General features: G+C 36.8%; 1 protein-coding gene across 16 annotated transcripts in view; it reads right to left on the bottom strand.

The window, feature by feature from the left end:
* The window catches only part of Tasp1 (taspase 1), a 408,843-nt gene that overhangs the window by 165,320 nt on the left and 223,423 nt on the right, over positions 1 to 20,100 (bottom strand). The window lies entirely within an intron of this gene.

Raw genomic sequence — 20,100 nt, 5'->3', positions numbered from 1 at the left:
AAGGGATAGGGGTAGTGGGAGGCACAGGGGAAAGGAAAGAAGGGAAAGGAAAAATGATGAGAAATGGAAAAAATGGAAATAAAGTCTTTGTAAATAGGGAAGGGTGGAGGGCATGAAGGGAGGGCTAGGAATGGGGAATAAATAAGAACCAAGATGCATTATGTAAAGGTACAATTCCCAGTGAGAAATGTAATTGTGTTGTATACCTACAATGTACCAATAAAAGAATTTAATAATAATAAAAAAAGAAAAGGTACAGAAACTAACGCTTATATTATTTTTCATGCTGCCATAATAAAAAAATGATTCACTTCCTTTCAAATAACAAAGATAGTCTACATGTCCAAGTAACAGATACCCATCTTTGTGAAGATCTAACTATACACCATTATTAAAATGAGATTTATTTGCATATGTTTTATACCTCTGAGGTTTAGATTCTTGCCAACATGGCGAATTCCCTTTGTCATTATTCCATTTATTGGTTTGGAGCAATGCAGGATGAATCGATGAATCGTTTGGAAGAAACTAATGGTGTAACACTAATCAGGCCGGAAGAGCTTGTAAGCACCCCCCGCCCCCCTCCGGCACGCCATCAGCCGCCCACGCAGCCGCACGGGTAGAGCCCTGCTGGGAGCAGAGCGCCCACAGCTGTCCAGCTGGCTACGCCCTCTTGTGACCAAGGGCTGGTAAGGACCCCCTCTCCGAGCACGCCCACCAGCCGCCCATGGAGCCATGCAGGCACCTACAACAGGGCCCCCACACCCACCCCTTACGCCTCCTCTAGCCTCTTGGCTGTGCAGCTACCTGGTTCCACATTACAGAGGCACAGGGGGACATAAAGGCCATTGTCATGAACTGCAGAAGTGAACAGGAGAGAGAGGGCCTCTCTCAGGCTCCCTGATGATAACTGAAGCCCACTGGAAAAGTGAAGAGAATATCTGCAGTAAAGGCACACCAGACCACCGTACTTGGTAAGTTAGAGGGATCATAACCTCCCATCAGAACCTAGACTATCTCCAGGGGAAAGGCAGCTGGAACCTGCAACAGAACCTTGCACAGTTCAACCCTGCAGGAGGACAGGCAGTTCAACCCTGCAGGAGGACAGGCAGCTCAACTTGGGACTTGCAGCCAGAAATCTGCCTGAAACTCACTGGTCTGTCACTGGCTTACTGAGACTCATTGACTTATAACTGTACACTGCTGCCCACATTGTCTATTGTGACAGCAGAGACACCCTGAAGGAGTGCCTTCATTTTTATCTTTTGTTATTTTAAAATTATCACTATTTTTGCTCTTATTTTTAATTTTTTTCCTTCTTTTTCTACTCTTTTAGAAATTTTTATTTTTCTCTCTTCTCTCTCGCTCTCTCCCTCCCTCCCTCCCTCCCTCCATTCTGGCCCTAATTAATATTTCTTCATTATTTTTTTTCTTCTATTTGGTTCTCTCACCTGTGTCCTCTGGGCTCACTGCTAACCTTCCCCTATCCTTCTACCTACCTATCCCTCCCTCCCCAGCTCCTTCTAACTCCCCATTCCAAAGGGTAAAGTTGCTATATTGAAGAGTTTATTCACTATAAACATATGGTGGGTTGGTCCTTAATTTTGATTTAATTTACACAGTTAAAGGTGATAGATTAATAACTACCACAAAATGTCATTTTCTAAGAGGTACTTGATGCTACTGTGTTGCTAATTATATCACTTGGGCTAAGGTATTGTGATTGATCTAATCAGTTGTCCTTCCTGGTATAATGAAAATGAGGCAGCCTCAGAGCCATTAGAGACTAAAAACCTAAAGACTATCTATATCTGGAAGACACCTCTGAGAAGCAATCATTCGATAAGGGTTCTAAATACATCAACAAAGATACTTACAATAAGCAACTTCAAAATATCAACCCAGGAACTAAACCAAGGACAGTACCAAAAACAAAAATGACAAGTCATTTAAATAAGGTGACTTCCACCCCACAAAAGGCAAATTCTGGGGGAAACAAGGTGGAAAAGTCAGATAATCAACCACTTGGACACCCTGAACTGATAGCACAGGAAGTAACAAAACAGATGAATGAGGCTCTAGAAAAATTCAAAACAGAAATAATCTCCCAGTTAACTACAGAGATGGTGAGGAGAGGGAAAGACATGATTAGAGGCTCTAAAACAGAAACTGATAAAAAAAACAGATGAGCTCAGAAATATGCTGGAAGCCATGAATGCCCAGCATAAGAAAGAAATGGAAACCATGATCGCCCAACATAAGAAAGAAATGGAATCCATGAAACAGATTCAAACAGATATTCAGGAGATTAAAAATTCCACTGAAAGCATACAGAACAGACTAAGGGAATCTGAAGATAGAATATCACATATCGAAGACAGGATTGTGGTTAGTGACCACGAAAACAAAGATTTCTTAAAAATAGCAAGGGACCACGAGAAATCAATTCAACAGCTGCTAGATGATCCAAAGAACAACAACATAAGACTGAAGACTGATAGGAGTCCATGAGAAAACAGGAGAAAGTACAATTGACATTAAAAAAACTGTGCAATTGACATAAAAAAACTGTCCACCTCTGTTCCCAGACAGAGGTGGAGAATTGGACATACAGATAAGTGAGGCATATAGAACTCCAACTAGCCATGATCAAAAAAAATCTACACCTAGACATATAATAGTCAGGCTCCCAGAAACCCAAAAGAAAAACAAAATCCTCCAGGCAGTTAGAGAAAAGAAACAAATCACCTACAAAGGAAAGCCCATCAGAATCATGGCAGACTTCTCAACACAAATCCTCAAATCAAGGAGAGCCTGGGGTGAAGTATTACAAGCTATAAAAGAAAATAACTTCCAACGTAGACTGTTGTATCCTGCAAAACTATCTTTCAAAACTGATGGGGAAATTAGAGACTTCCATGACAAAGAACTCCTGAGAAATTTCATGAACACCAAACCAGAACTCCAAACAATTCTAAGAAATATCCTAAAAAAGACAATGAAGGTCACAACTCCATGAGGCCCAACAGAGGGAAGCCACCAGGCAAGGTAAGAAACTAAAGGGAAAGGGGAAAAAAATAAGAAATAAAAGAGCCAACAACAAAAAAACATCATGACAAGGATAAGTCAATATCTATCAATTATAACCATCAATGTTAATGGCCTCAATTCACCAATCAAAAGAAGTAGACTGACAGAATGGATTAAGAAGCAAAATCCAGCAATATGCTGTATACAAGAAACACACCTAACTCAAAAAGAAATTCATGGTCTGAAAGTAAAAGGATGGAAAACAGTTCTCCATGTGACAGGAACCCAGAAAAAAGTAGGGGTAGCAATCTTATTTGCAGACAAAGTAGATTTCAAACCAAAACTAATTAAGAGAGACAAAGATTGTCAAGACTTCCTTGTGAAGGGAACAATCCAAGAGGAGGAGATGACAATCCTAAATATATATGCACCAAATATGAATGCCCTAACCATACAAAACAAATATGAATGGACATGAAAAACCAAATAAGCAGTAATACAATTGTAGTGGGGGACCTCAATACCCCACTATCACAAATAGACAGATCATCTAGACAAAAAATTAACAATGAAATTCTAGAACTGAACCAAGCTATTGAACAAATGCACTTAATAGATGTTTACAGAGTGTTCCACCCCACAAAATCAGAATACACATTCTTTTCGGCGGCACACGGGTCATTCTCCAAAATAGACCACATGCTAGCTCATAGGACATGTCTAAGTAAATGTAAAAGAACTGAAGTTATCCGGTGTATATTATCAGACCATAGGGCAATAAAATTGGAGGTCAATAACATAAGAAACCGCAAAACTCCCACAAACACATGGAAATTGAACAACACCCTCCTGAACAACCAATGGGACACAGAGGAAATTAAAGAAGAAATTAAACAGTTTCTACAAGTAAATGATAAAGCCAGTACAACATACAGGAATCTTTGGGACACAAAGAAAGCAGTTCTACACGGGAAATTCATAGCAGTAAATGCCCATATTAGGAAAACAGAGACAACTCAGATAAATAACCTAATGCAGAACCTCAAGCTCCAAGAAAAAGAAGAGCATAACAAACCCAAAGCTCATACAAGAAAGGAAATTATAAAGATCAGAGCAGAAATCAATGCAATGGAGACTAAGAGAATGATACAAAAATTAATGAATCAATGAGTTGGTTTTTCAAAAGAATAAATAAAATCAATAAAGCTTTAGCCAACCTTATCAAAAAAAAAGGAAAGAAAAGGCTCAAATCCATGCAATTAAGAATGAAAAAGGTGAGGACACAACAGACCCTAATGAAAGAAATCAAAGACCTCTTCTCTGAAAACTATGACACTCTGAAAAGAGAGATTGAAGATGATATCAGAAAATGGGGAGACATTCCCTGCTCCTGTGTAAGAAGGATTTATATAGTGAAAATGGCCATACTTCCAAAACTGCTATATAGATTTAATGCAATTCCAATTGAGATCCCAGCAGCATACTTCATAGACCTTGAGAAAACAATCCAAAAATTCATGTGGAATAAGAAGAGACCCAGAATAGCAAAACCAATTCTAGGTAACAGAGACATGGCAGGGGGTATCACTATCCCCAAGCTGCAACTATACTACAAAGCTACTGTGATAAAAACAGCATGGTACTGGCAAAGAAACAGACCTGAGGACCAGTGGAACAGATTAGAAGATGCAGAAACAATGCCAGACACACTCAGCCATCTCATATTCGATAAAGGAGCCACACACACTCACTGGAAGTAAGATAGCCTCTTTAATAAATGGTGCTGGAAAAACTGGGCTTCAACTTGTCAAAGATTAAAACTAGACCTATATCTCTCACAATGCACTAAACTAAAATCAAAATGGATTAAAAATCTAAATATTAAAATAGAAATGCTGAGCCAGCTCTAACAGAGGTTAGGTAGAACTCTTGAAGACATTACTGTAGGAAAAGATTTTATGAACAAAACCTCAGTTGCCTGTGAACTAGCACAGTCAACAAGTGGGATCTCTTCTTATTAAAAGGCTTCTGCATAGCAAGAGAAACCACCAGCAGTGTGAAGAGACAACCCACAATGTGGGAAAAAATCTTCACCTGCTCTTCCTCAGACAAAGGTCTACTATCTCGAATCTATAAAGAACTTAAAAAGATCAGACCTCCCCAATTTAAAGACCCAATCCAAAAATGGGCATCTGAAATGAACAGACATTTCTCAGACAAAGAAGTAGAAATAGCAAATAAATACATGAAAAAATGTTGAACATCACTGGTTATTCAAGACATGCAAATGAAAACAATGCTGAGATTCCACCTCACTCCAGAAAGAATGGCTGCTTTCATGAAATCAACCAATAAGAAATGCTGGCGGGGCTGTGGGGAAAGAGGAACCCTGCTCCACTGCTGGTGGGAGTGTAGACTGATGCAAGCACTGTGGAAATCAGTATGGAGATAGCTCAAAGAACTAGGACTGGAAGTCCCATTTGACCCCGCTATTCCACTGCTAGGGATCTTCCCCAAAGAATTAAAAGAATCATACCACAGTGATATACGTGTGGCCATGTTCATAGCAGCACAGTTTGTAACAGCTAAAACTTGGAAACAGCCCAAATGCCCATCAACTGGAGACTGGATAAAGAAAATGTGGTTTTTTTAATAAAATGGAGTTCTACTCAGCCATAAAAAATGAGAAATTAGAGACATTTATAGCTAAGTGGATGCACATTGAGGCGATACTCTTAAGTGAAATAAATAGGACACACATGAATAAATTCCGAATAGTTTCTCTGGTGTGAGAAACTGAAAGTGTAAATAAGGACTAAATGTATAATAGGCAATGTGAAATAGGAAGAAAAGGGGCAAAGGGGAAGGAAGTAGGTGGGCTAGGAGAAAGGATAGAAGGGAATGGGTTTAATATGAGAAAATGGAAAAATAGGAACAAAATCTTTGTAAATAGGGAGGAATGGAGGGGTTGAAGGGAGGGCTGGGCAAGGGTGAAAAATAAGAACCAAGAGAGACTATGTAAAGGTACAAATTTCCAATGATGAATGTCATTATAATGTATACCTAAAATGTACCAATGATTAGAATGAATAATTGAAAATGTAAAATAGGAAGAAAAGGTCCAAAGGGATAGGGGTAGTGGGAGGGGCAAGGGAAAGGAAAAATGATGAGAAATGGAAAAAATGGAAATAAAGTCTTTGTAAATAGGGAAGGGTGGAGGGCGTGAAGGGAGGGCTAGGAATGGGAAAAAAAATGAGAAACAAGATGCATTATGTAAAGGTACAATTCCCAATGAGAAATGTAATTGTGCTGTATACCTACAATGTACCAATAAAATAATTTAATTTAAAAAAAAAGAACGAAAAAGGTGAAGTTACGATAGACCCAGCAAAAATCGAGGATCATCAATACCTACTTTAATAACTTGTACTCTAATAAAATGGAAAACAGAGAAGAAATGGGCAGATTCCTAGATACATACGAATTACCAAAGTTAAATGAAGATTATAGAAATTCTAAATACCCCAATTACAATGAGTGAAATTGAAAATGTAATAAAAAATTTACCAACAAAGATAAGCCCAGGTCCTGATGGCTTCACTGCTGAATTCAAAAAGACATTTAAAGAAGAACTATCGCCATTACTCTTTAAACTCATCAAGGAAATTGAAAGGGAAGCAAGGCTTCCAAATTCTTTCCTGCAAGCAAGTGTTACTTTGATTCCAAAACCAGGGAAAGACCCAACCCAAGAAGAGAACTACAAACACATCTCCCTAATGAACATAGATGCAAAAATCCTTAACAAGATACTGGCAAACAGAATACAGAGGGTCATCAAGAATACACCCAGACCAAGTCGGATTTATCCCAGGGATGCAAGGATGGTTCAACATTCATAAATCAATAAATGTAATACATTATATTAACAAAGTCAAGGACAAAAACAGTATGATCATCTCAATAGACACAGAAAAGGCATTTTACAAAATCCAACACCCATTCAAGATAAAAACGCTACAGAAAATAGGAATAGAAGGTCTTTATCGCAACCTGATTAAGGCCATTTATGAAAAACCAACAGCCAACATCATACTAAATGGTAAAAAAATGAAAACTTTCATGCTAAAATCATGAACAAGACAAGGATGCCCACTATCACCATTCTTGTTCAATATTGTTCTGGAAACATTAGCCACAGCAATTAGAAAAGAGAAAGAAATAAATGGAATAAAGATAGGAAAGGAAGAAGTGAAACTGTCATTATTTGCTGATGATAAGATACTTTACATAGAAGATCCAAAAAACTCGGTCAAAAGTCTTCCAGACCTAACTGACAGATTCAGTAGAGTAGCTGGCTAGAAGGTCAACACTCAAAAAACAATAGCCTTCTTTTACACAAATATCAGACTCATTGAGAGAAATTTGGGAAATAACTCCTTTTACAATAGCATCCAAAAAAATGAAATATCTAGGAATCAATCTAACAAAGGTAGCAAAAGACCTCTACACTGAAAAGGACAGCACTCTGAAAAAGGAGATCGGGGAGGATATCAGAAAATGGAAAGACATCCCTTGTTCTTGGCTAGGAAGAACCAATATAGTGAAAATGGCCATACTTCCAAAACTAGTATATAGATGTAATGCAATGCTGAGTGAAATTCCAACAATATACTTCACAGAACTAGAGAAAAAAATCCAAAAATTCATTTGGAACCAGAAGAGACCTAGAATAGCAAAAGCAATTCTAGGCAACAGAGATATGGCTGGGGGTATCACAATCCCCAACTTGAAACTATACTACAAAGCTACTGTGATAAAAACAGCATGGTACTGGCAAAGAAAAAGACCCGAGGATCAGTGGAATAGATTAGAAGATGCAGAAACAACTCCAGACATACTCAGCCACCTCATCTTTGACAAAGGAGCCAATCACCCTCACTGGAGGAATGATAGACTCTTTAATAAATGGTGTTGGAAAAACTAGATTTCAACCTGCCAAAGATTAAAACTAGACCCATATCTATCACCATGCTCTAAACTAAGATTGAAGTGAGTTAAAGATCTAAATATTAAGACAGAAACACTAAACTTGCTGGAAGATAAGTTAGGTAGAACTCTTGAAGACATTGTCATAGGAAAAGCCTTCATGAACAAAACCTCGGTAGCACTGGAGCTAGCACAAAGAATCAACAACTAGGATCTCATCTTATTAAAAAGCTTCTGCACTGCAAGAGAAACCACCAAAAGAGCTAAGAGACAACCTACAATGTGGGAAAAAATTTTTAGCAGCTGTACCTCAGACAAAGGTCTATTATCTACAATATATAAAGGATTCAAAAAAATCAGACCCCTCAAATTCAAAGACCCAATTCAAAAATGGGCATCTGAAATGAACAGACATTTCTCAGACAAAGAAGTAAAAGCAGCAAATAAACATATGAAAAAATGTTCAACATCACTGGTCATTCAAGAGATGCAGACGAAAACAACACTGAGATTCCACCTCATCCCACAAAGAATGGCTGCTATCAAGAAATCAACTAATAAATGCTGGCGGGGGTGTGGAGAGAAAGGAACCCTTCTCCATTGTTGGTGGGAGTGCAGACTGGTGCAGCCACTGTGGAAATCCGTATGGAGATACCTCAAAGAAGTAGGGTGGGAGGTCCCATCTGACCTAGCTATTCCCCTGCTGGTTATCTTCCCAAAAGAATTAAAAGAATCATACCACAACAATATGTGCGCACCCATGTTTATAGCAGCACAGTTTATAATAGCTAAAGCTTGAAAACAGCCCAAGTGCCCATCAACTGGAAACTGGATAAAGAAGATGTGGGTTTTTTAGACAATGGAGTACTACTCAGCCATAAAGAATGAGAAACTAGAGACATTTATAGCTAAATGGATGCATATTGAGGCCATACTCATAAGTGAAGTAAACAGGACAAACATGTAAATACCGAATAGTTTCTCTAGGGTGAAAAACTGAAAGTGTAAGTAAGTATTAAAATGAATAATTCATAATTTGATATAGGAAAAGGTCCAAAGGTGTAGGGGTGGTGAGAGGGGAAGGGGAAAGGAAAAGTTATGAGAAAAGAAAAAAAAATGGAAACAAAATCTATGTAAATAGGGAAGGGTGGAGGGGGTGAAGGGTGCACAGGTAATGGGGAAAAAAATAAGAACTAAAATACATCATGTACAGGTACAAGCACCCAATGATAAATGTAAGTGTACTGTATACCTAAAATGTATCCATAAAAGAATTTTTAAAAAAAGACGAATTAGGCCAGAATAAAGTTAACAACTACATTCAGAAATTAAGTTGAGGTTGAGGAAAGTTCTGTCTTTTGTCTTTCATGTACTCAATTTTCTGCAATCTTCTGTTTGTCTAAAGGACTTTCTAGGGCCAGGGATTTAGCTCATTGGTTTCGCCACCTGCTGCGCAAGCAGAAGGACCCAAGTTCGATCCCCGGTACAAAAAAAAAAAAAAACCCAAAGAAAGGACTTTCTAAACAAAACTAAGAGACGTGGTGGCAGCCCTAAGAACATGAAAAAGAAACACAATTATCTACAGTTGAAATTCTAGGCTAACTTAAAAGGTACAAGTGAAATCACTGATTAGCCAGGTTTCTTTGTCGTAAGTATACTTGCCAAATTTAGCTGTCGAGGATGTTTTCTTAGCACATAATTTTTGGTGGTACCTAACCTACCATCCTGAGGCAGCTGACTTCCTGCCAGAGATCAGAAACCAGTTGTTGGGTAATGTGAGGACTTCATTATAAATAGCACTTTAAAATTTGGTTGAGGTAAAGGCCAACTTGTATCTAAGAGGCTCTTGATAAATCTAAAATATAGTCTAATAAATCCATGAGCACTAATAAATCCACATGATTTTATGGGCCACATAGATTTATCAGCTTATGGAACAGCATCAGATGAGTTATCTAGAAGAAACTAATCAGGCATAAGACTAATCAGGCCAAAATATAATTATTAACTACTATTAGAAATTAACTTGAGGGGGAAGAAAAATCTGTCTTACAGTTTGTTTTTCATGTATTCAATTACCTGCAGTCTTTTGTTAGCTTCCCAGTATTGCTTACTATAGTCAAGGTAAATGGCACATTTGGAAGCACAATTCCAGTGTGAATGAGGCCCAGGGAGCTGTGCCCATGATGACCCAGAGATTCTTCACCACTTCTCCCATCTACCACCATCACCATCACCACCACCACCCATCATAATCCATGCAGCATCTATTACATGTGATTTACTTACATTATTCAGTTTATTTTCAGCATGCTATCCAAGTATCAGGAAGACTCTCTCTTGAAAGATAAGCAGGGATCAGAGTTATAGCCTTCCCAGGTTATAAAGCAGGGATTGTGGGATTGAAATCCATATCTGACTAATTTCAAAGCTCATTTTTTTCAATTACCCCACAATTTCTGTCTGTGTGGTCTTGGTAATACCATTTTTTCAGGCTTTTAAAAATAGAGGCATAATTTATATACAATAAAATGCATAGATGTTAAATAAAAGGTTTGATGACTTCTGACAATCTGTATACTCACAAAACCGAAACATAAATAGAAAATTTTCCATATAGAACATTTTTATTATTTCTTCAAATTTTCTTAGGACCCTTTGTTGAGAAGTTTTGGATTTCTATAGCCATACATCAGTTTTGCCAAAACTTCATATAAGTGGAACAATTCTCCAAGTACACTTTTATATTGGCTTCATTCACTCAACATAATGTTTTTGTTTAAGATACAGAAGAGAATTTATTTAACTCTTGGAAACTTTGCCCTAGATATGGGACGCTCTTATTGAAGTTTTATAAACTGCTTTAGTTAGATAAATATTTAGGATGGTTTTATGAGACATTAGTTTGAGAAAACTAATAGTCATAAAGATTTCCTAGGTGGTGGTACAGCTCAGTTCTAGAGTCCTTGTCTAGCATGCATGAGGCCCTGGGTTCAATCCCCTACACCATACATACTCACACACACACCACAATATTTATTTATATAATGACAATCAAAACCATTTAGTCAAGCATTTATTCCTATTCTATATTCATTTTGACCTTTTATTTTCTGAATGCAGATCATGATTAATCTTTTACTGTCTTCATGGTCTCAATATCACAAAGTCATCTATTTTACTTTGGTTATATTTTTTACCCTTAGAACTAGGAAGCTCTTACTAAGCCAAAAACCTTATAAATAAAATAAAAGAGAACTAAAGATAAATAACAATGCCATTACTGTTTCATCAGTTCTCATTCAATTTCAGAAAAATCATTTCCTTAAAACAGCAATTCTGTGGAATAAAGTCTTTCTATCCCTAAACAAACTAAAAGTGAAATTGTGGGAAACCCATGATAGTTGCTAGAAATTATGTTTTTAATAGTTTAATACTGGTAATGCTTGATAAATATCAATAGATGAATGGATAAACAAAATGTTGCACACACAAGTGCACGTGTGCACACACACACAGACACACACACACACACACTGAAGTATTATTCAACCATACAAAGAACAAAATTGTGTCCTTTGCAGGAAAGAGAATGGAACTGAAGAATAGCATGTTAGGTGAAATAAGCAAGACTGAGAAAGTCAAGTGTCACATGTTTTCCCTAGTATGTGGAATCTAAAAAGGATGACATAAAAGTAGAAAGAAGACTATTATTAGTTAAGAGAAAGGAAATGGGGGACGGGGATTCTGTGAGGGGAGGGTGTAAGGGACAGTAATAGGTATAACAGGTAATTTGAATATGATCAAAATATGTTATATGTATATATGAAAATACCACACTGAAACCCAAGTTTGTAAAATTAATAGGCACTAATAAAATATCTTTTATAAAATGTTAAATGAACATAAAAAGAATAAATTAATATGCTAACACTTTGAAATGCATATAGTACTTTAAAGTACATAAACACTTAGGTAAGCTTGTGAGGATCACCTGAGCAAGATACACACATTAGGATCCATTCTTTTTCAAATAATATTTTATTAAAGTTGAGTATACAACTTCTCATTGGTCACTTTGGAAGTTTACAGTAAAGACAATTCTTTCCTCTGATGTTAAACACCACCCACACTGTCAGTGATCATTCTGGACTTCCACAATGGACCAATCCTACTTCTCCTTGAGGCCTGAATTCCCATCTGTATTCTGAGATACTGTTTTGATAATTTCTGCAGTGTCAGGGGGAGGGGAGATTGTTGCATTATTGAACCCAGTACTTTCCTTCCCTGGAATGGTGTGGAACTGCAGAAAACTGAGTTGGTGCCCTTGCTGATCTCAATGCTTCTGATACAACAAGTCCAGTGTTGTCTCTTTGGTCAAGGAACATTGCCTTGATTGCAATAGCCTTACGGAGAACAAGAAAAATCCATTGGATAAGTCCTCTCACTTTCATCTTCTTGTTTAAAGTTCAATTTTGCAATTCCAGGTCCTTTCAATTTCCATGTAAATTTTAAAACTAGTTTGTCAAAATCTTATTTTAAAAAAACTGAAAAGCTAGAACTGTGGCTGGGATTGCTTTGACTCTGTGTGTAAATCTAGAAAGAGTGGCTATCCTGACATTATTAAGTCTTTTGATCCACAAACAAGGCATATTTCTCCACTTCTTTAGGTTTTCTTTCATTTCTCTCAGATAGGGTTTGCAGTTTTCAGAGGAGAGGTCTTGTACATCATTCATTAGAATTCATTACATGTCATCTGAGAATAGTACAGTTTTTATTATTTCTTTTCCTACTTTTGTCGCTAACTTGTTTTACTTGCTTTACTGTCCTCATTAGGGATTCAAATAATATACTGAATAGAAGTAATGAGAGTAAACACCTTCTCTACTTGTTCTCAATGTTAGAAAGAAAGTGTTGTGTATTTCACTGACTAGCACAATGTTAGCTATAGTTTTTTCGTAGGTGCTTCTCATCAGATTCAGAAAATTCCTCCTAATTTCTGGTATTAAAAGACTGTATAATGAATGAAAGTTGAAATGATCATATAGGAGCAAGATGAAGATATGATTTTTTCCTATTTTTAGTAATACAGTGAATTACGTTGGTTGGTATTTAACAGTTCAACTGATCTAATATATCAAAAAAAAACTCACCTTGTAAATAAGTGTTCAATTTATTGGATTTTAGTACATTGGCAAAGTTGTGTAAATTTCTAATTTCATACCATTTTTATCACCTCAAAAAGAAATCCTGTACCCATTAACAGTCACTCCCCATACTCCTTCGTCTTACCCCTTGAAACCACTAATCTACACTGTGTCTCTATGGATTTTCTAATAGCAAATATTTAATATAAATGAAAGCATACAATATGTGGCTTTGGATGTGTGTGTGTTCTGGGAACTAAACCCAGAGCCTTCACACCTTCATTCTAAGCTACCTCCCTAGTTTTTTGTTTGTTTTGCTTTTCCTTTTGAGAAAAGGTCTCACTAAGTCACTAAATTTCCCAGTCTGGACCAACTTGTGATTCTTCTGACTCAGCCTCCCAGAGTACACCACCTTGCCCAGTTAATATTTGGCCTTTTGTGTCTGGTTTCCTTTCACTTAGCTTTATGTTTTCAAAATTCATCCAAGCTATCATATGTATCGGCAATGTCTTGCTTTTTATACCTGAACAGCATTCCACTGCATAAATACATCACATTTTATTTATCCATTTATTAGTTAATGGGTGTATAAGTGCAGCTTTCCTGTTGTGTGAACAAAATACCTGAACCTTACAACTTAAAGAAGGAGAGGTTTAACTTGGCTCACAATTTCAGAGTTTCAGTCCATGGCCAGCTGGCTCCAAGGCAGAAACATCATGGCAGAAAGGCGTGGCAGAGCAAAGCTACTCACTTCATGGCAGCTGAGAAACACCCCGGGGGGAAGAGCATTATGGAGAAATATGTTTTCCACAGACACACCCCCAGTGACCTACCTCTTCCAGCTAGATCCCACCACCATAGCACATGCAGCTGTGAACATACTGGATTAATCCACTGATAAGTGTGATGTCCCCAGGGGCAAATCACCTTTCCAGAATTCTCTTAATCCAGTAAGGCTGACAATTAAGATCGGCCCAGTTTATGCACTGCTCAAAAGTCCAAGTTCAAAGTCTTCCCTGAGTCTGAAGGTAAATTCTTAGCTGTGAACTCTAGTAAAATTTTAAAAATATGGTAACTGCTCCTAAGATAAAATGGCACAGGGTTACCATTCCTATTCTAAAAGAAAAGAATGGGGGATAGAAAAGAATAGGACCAAAGCAGGACTTAAACTCAGCGAAGAAACATTATGTCCTGTATCTCCATGTCCATCATCCTTGGTATGGTAGTGAGATGTGAATTCCAGAGTGTTTGGGTAGCCCCACACCTCTGGTCTTGCTGGTTGCAGCCCACAGACTGCTCCATTCATGGCCTTGGGCAGGCTTTATTCATGGCTTTCTGGATAGACACTTACGTTGCTGGCATCGTCAACTCTCTGGAGTCTCCACTACACCTTTGGCTTCATTTCCATAGCTTTACACACCCACCTCTCAGGGGCACATTGCCTGGCCCTCAAGGACTTTCTCTGAAATCTGGGTTGCTGCCTCCCTGGCTCTACAACTCTTACATTCCACATGCTGGTAAAACCAGGTATCATGTAGATGATGCCAAGGTCTGGTGCCAATGGGAGCAGTACTGGGCTCCTTGGCTGTGGCTGCAGTGGCCTCTGACTACCTGAATGGCTGAGCAAGGTGAAATGAACTCTAGGGAACCAATTCCCTAGGAGGCCCTTCTTGATTAGGCAGCCCAAGATATCTCTTTACAAATTAAAAGTATACATTATACCCTTCAGCCTGCCATGAGCAGGATCTTGCTGATTCCTCAGATGCCCTCAATGCATCTTTCTTTTTGCTCCAGTTCAAAGTACTGGTGTCTTTTCCACGGCACTAATCTCAGTAACCATACTTTCTTTGGCCTCAACTTTATTTGTGGTTCTTTTTTAATGCAAATTTAAGTTTTTAAAACCTTTCTCCTGCTTTTCATTCTCAAATTTCACCACCCATGCCACAGCCTGAATACAGAACAGCCTTGAAATTCCCTCCACCAGATCAATTAGTCCATACCCCTTAAACTTAAGCCTCCCACAAAGTCTCAGTACATAAGCAAAACGTTGACAAAATTTTTGCCAGAATGTAACATACATGGGCTCTAGTATAATTCCCAATAGAGTCCTCATTCCAATCTGAAACCTTGTGGGTCTACCCTTTACTTTCCACATTCCTATCAGTATTTTGGTTTTCAGAGCTTCCACCAGAATTGCCCATCAATCTCTGCTTACAGCATTCTAGGGCTTCTCCAGCCTGTTTCTACAAATTTTCCCAAACTACTCCTACAAAGCAGCTTCAAATGCTTTCAAACTGTATGGTTGGATATAGTCACACCAACAAATTCAATTCTCTGGTACTAGTTTTCTGTATTTTTTCAGCTTTCCCATCACTGGGACAAAGTATTTGAAACCTACAACTTCAAGAAGGAAAAATTTAATGTGGCTCATGATTTCAAAGTTTCAGTCCATGTTTAGTGGCTCCAAGGTAGGAACATCATGACAGAAGGGTGTAGCAGAGCAAAGTTGCTCACTTCATGGCATCTGGGAAGCAAAGGCCAGGGGAAAAGTGCCAGCAAGCCATATACTCTCCAAAGGCATGCTCTAAAGGCTCCTCCACAGGATCACACCCCCTAAAAGCCCATTCAGCTATGGACAATAGTGGATTAATTCACTGATGAGCATAATGTCCCATGATCCAAGCACCTCTCTAGTAGTCTCTTAATCCAGTCAAGTTGACAATTAAGATTAACTGGCACCACAGGAATTTGAGGTGTTCTTATATTTTAGCTGAGATGAATAGTGCTACTATAAGCATTTGTCTATCGCTTTTTGCCTGGCATATCTTTTTCATATTCTTGAGACATACTTATGAGTAGGAAAAAGGGTAATATGGTAACATTATGTTTAACTTTTTGAGTACCTGTCAAACTGTTTCCAAAAGGGATGTACCATTTTTTCTATTCTCGCCAGTAGTATATGAGGATTCCAATTTTTCCACATCCATTAATTTGTTCAACTTTATTATAGTCATCTTTTGGAGTGGGAAGTAGAATCTAATGGTGGTTTGTGATTTGCATTTCCCTAATGACTACTGATGTTGATCATTTTTCATGTATTTATTTGCTATTTACATATCTTCTTTGGAGAAATGTCTATTTAAATCCCTTATCTGCTTGTGTCTTAATACTGAGTTACTGAAGAACTTTCTATGAGTATTTTCAAGTGATACAAGGCCCTTACCTTTTCACTTTCTTGATTATGATATCTTATTTTTCTTTTGTTGCTCATGCTTTTGTGGTGATAAATAAGAAACCACTGCCCAATCCAAGGAACACAATGGCATAAGCAAGAGAAAAAATGACATGGGCAACATGTGTCCTGTTTCATAACCATGTGTCAAAGTATGGCACAAGGCATGGCACACAAGGCAGAGGAATAGCCACAAACAAATATTTTTTGAGTAAATTAAAAAATCAAAATAAAAAACTGAGCAATATTCCAAAATGATAGCACTTTAATAATGAAAAAGTTTAACATCTATAGCCAGCCAGAAAATAAGACTTACTACAATAGGAAGAATTTGAAAAATATTGTAAGAGATATAATACTGAGTACTTTATGGTTAATCCATTACATTCATCTAATGAAGAGTGGGTATTATTTTTTGAACTGCATCATTTCAAGTGCAAAGCCCAGGGAAGTCATCTAATGTGCTGTAATATGCAAGACTGATGTATTCTCAAATCTTTTACTGAAAAATATTAAAATTACAGAATAGTTCAAAGAATAACCATCCATACAACTTTTACCAAGATTTCATGTATTGTTAACATTCTGCCCATTTGTGTGTAATTTGCTACCTATTCGTCCATCCATCCACATAATATATCCTTTACTCCAAATACTTGTGTATATTTCCTAAAAATAACTATTTCCTTATACATCACAATGCACTTATTAACTTCAGTAAATTAACAATGATGCAACTCATTTTACTATCCATATTCCAGTTTTGTAAACTGCATTTTCCCCTGTCATACAGAATCTAGTCTAAGAATAGCTATTGCATTTAGTTGTCATATCACTTCAGTATTATTTAATCTGGAACATTTCTGGAGCCTTTGCCTTTTATGGCATAGATGTTTTTGAAGAACATAGCCTCCCTTTTATGTCTTTATAACATGTTTCTTATTTTTGGTTGCTCCCCTGTTTCCTCATGATTAGGTTTAGGTTATATCAATCTAAATGGAATACTATACAAGTGTTGTTGTATCCTCATTATCAGACTATCACATCCAGGGGTACATGGTATTTAGCTGCCCCTCATTGTGGTATGGACTTTCATCACATATGTAGCTGAGGTACTGCTGAAGTTTCTTCACTAGTTATTATTTTTTCCACAACTGATAATAAATCTCTCAAAGATACTCTAAAACTAAATAATAGCCTGTTTCTCCTCAAGGATGAATTTTCCTAATAGTATTTTTCCATTGTTATAGAAATGACCTCTACATATAAAAGAAACCTAATTTCACTTATACTTGAATAAGCTCTATGCTAGCTTAAATATCTATATTATTACAGTAGTTCATGAACCCTGAGTCTTTACTAACCTGTTCATTAAGTGTCTGCTACCTGGGTAGAATATGGACAACTTGTCTTTTAAATTCAACTAGTACCAATGCCCTAAATTTGATTCCATAAAGAAAAACCTCTTTACTTTATGCTATAAGAAGGGGTTTAGAAATTAAGTTAAATGAATTAAATTAGAAATTAAAGAATTGTAAGAACAAGTTTTATTAGTAGAAAGGATTCTTTTCATTGTTTAAAATTTTCCAAATAATTTATTGTGACTATACATGACTCTGTACTTACAAGTTGATTAAAGAACATTATTTTTTTAAAAAGAAATTTATAAAAAACCTAGCCCTATTCAAATTATATATGGCTTCTGGTCTCTTTAATATTGTTATCCAGCCTTTTCTGAGCAGTATCCATTTTGAGATGAGCTTTAATTCAAAGTTTTAACTTGAATTAAATACAGTTAGCTTACATAAAATGTTCAAATGTTCATGTGGATTTAATGTCCAAGTTTAGTACCAAGGAGAAAGAAGACAATTTTTGGAAATTCTGAGTCCTTTTGTTAGGCAATTTCATCCCTGAATTAACATCATAAGGTATACTTTCACAAAATAAAATGTCTATGATATCAGTAGGCAATATAAATCATAGAGGACTACTCTCACATACACAGAGTGATACTGATCAAAATGCTATTTATCTTTTATTTGTACCAGAAGCTTCCTTATTTGGTATTTCCAACTATGTAAAATAAATCATTTCCTTTAAAGAAAAAAAAAAGGCTGCTCACAGAGCAAAATCATTTTTTAAACTAAAAAATAGCTTTTAAATTAAAAAATGTTTTAAAGATGCTTCCTTATTCATTTTGCTATCATGGCTCTCTGTATTATGGGCAACATACATACTAACAAACCAATCATTGTGCTAAATAGATGTGCCACCCAATACAGTTCTCTCATAGAAGCTAGAAACCCCAAGTGTGTGAGGGGAGGGGGTGCAGGGGCAGGAGTGGTATCTTAGAAGATACAGACTTCTTAATAACTCCCTATTTTAAAGCTCAGTTTCTCATCTATAACTTTGTCTACCTGGCAATAAAATAATATTCCAGCCTTCAGGACAAAAGAAATCAATCTACCTTCCTACCTACCTTCCTTCCTTCCTTCCTTCCTTCCTTCCCTCCTTCCCTCGTTTCAATAGAATTTAGCAGCCAAAGCATTAATGTTGCTGTTGTTTTGTTTTTCTGGAAAGCATCTGTAGTCACAGATGCAAAGAGGGAATAAGGGGAGAATTAACTCTTTACAAATAAGGTCAAAAACATAACTTGCAAATGAGGCGAGAAGAGCAGCTGTAGATGCTGGCCCAAAGGAGACTACCAGCTGGAGTATTTACCAACAATATGAAAAGCACATGCACCAGATACCAAGCAATACAACTGGAGCCCAAACATCCTTGGGCTCAATGCTTGTCTTGCCACTTTCTTTATTACTCATATATCATGCTACATGATAAAGTGTCTTCCACAGGCCACCAGCAGGATAACAAAAAAGTTCCATATGAATTTATGACATGTTTATAACAAAAAAGTTTATAATATGACCATACCCCACCAGACTGGACTCAATACTAAAGTCTATCTCTTACATATTCTTTGATTAAAAAGCAACCTTGGTTCGAGATCAATATATAAAGTATGAGAGAAATTTAAATGGCTGTGACCCATTCTTGTGTAATGATTCTTGTGGCTTTATATTTGACAACTGCTTTTTCACTGGTAAGAAAAAAAGTTCTAAAAATATTATTTCAATAACCCTTGCTCAATCATTGTTTAAACCTACACTGTTTAATATAATAGCTACAAGCTATTTATGAGTATTTAAATTAAGCTTAAAATTCAGTTGAATCATACTAGCCATATTTCAAGTAGTCAACAGCCACATGTGGCTAGACAATACAGATAAAAACTGTTTCAAATCATCACAGAAATTCTATCAGTGCTGCTCTAAACCTTTAAATCACCTTTAAAATGTATGAGTATAATTTCCTTTTCTACAGAATATGAAACAAAGCAATCAATGCATTTTCTTACGAAACAGGTCTGCTAATACAATATAGTGTATCATATAAAAGTGAGAAAAAACAGGAAATCTCAGTAATATTTTTATAAATATAAGCCAATCCTTTTCTGATCAAATGTACTTATATACTGTATTCACAGAAGTCCTGTGGCACTATTAGCTACTAGATAATATATAGATATCAATATGGATGAGTATATATGACAAGTAAACAGTGAAATATAGGCATGCATTGCTTAATGACTGGGATACATTCTGAGTACTTGTGTTAGGCAATTTCATCCCTGAATGAACATCA

This window comes from Heterocephalus glaber, unplaced genomic scaffold (assembly GCF_053883595.1).
Source record: "Heterocephalus glaber isolate CG9 unplaced genomic scaffold, H.glaber_assembly_v1.0 deba00001532, whole genome shotgun sequence".
NCBI lineage: Eukaryota > Metazoa > Chordata > Mammalia > Rodentia > Bathyergidae > Heterocephalus > Heterocephalus glaber.
Note: the sequence above shows the minus strand (reverse complement) of the source record. Positions and strands in the feature narration are given on the sequence as shown.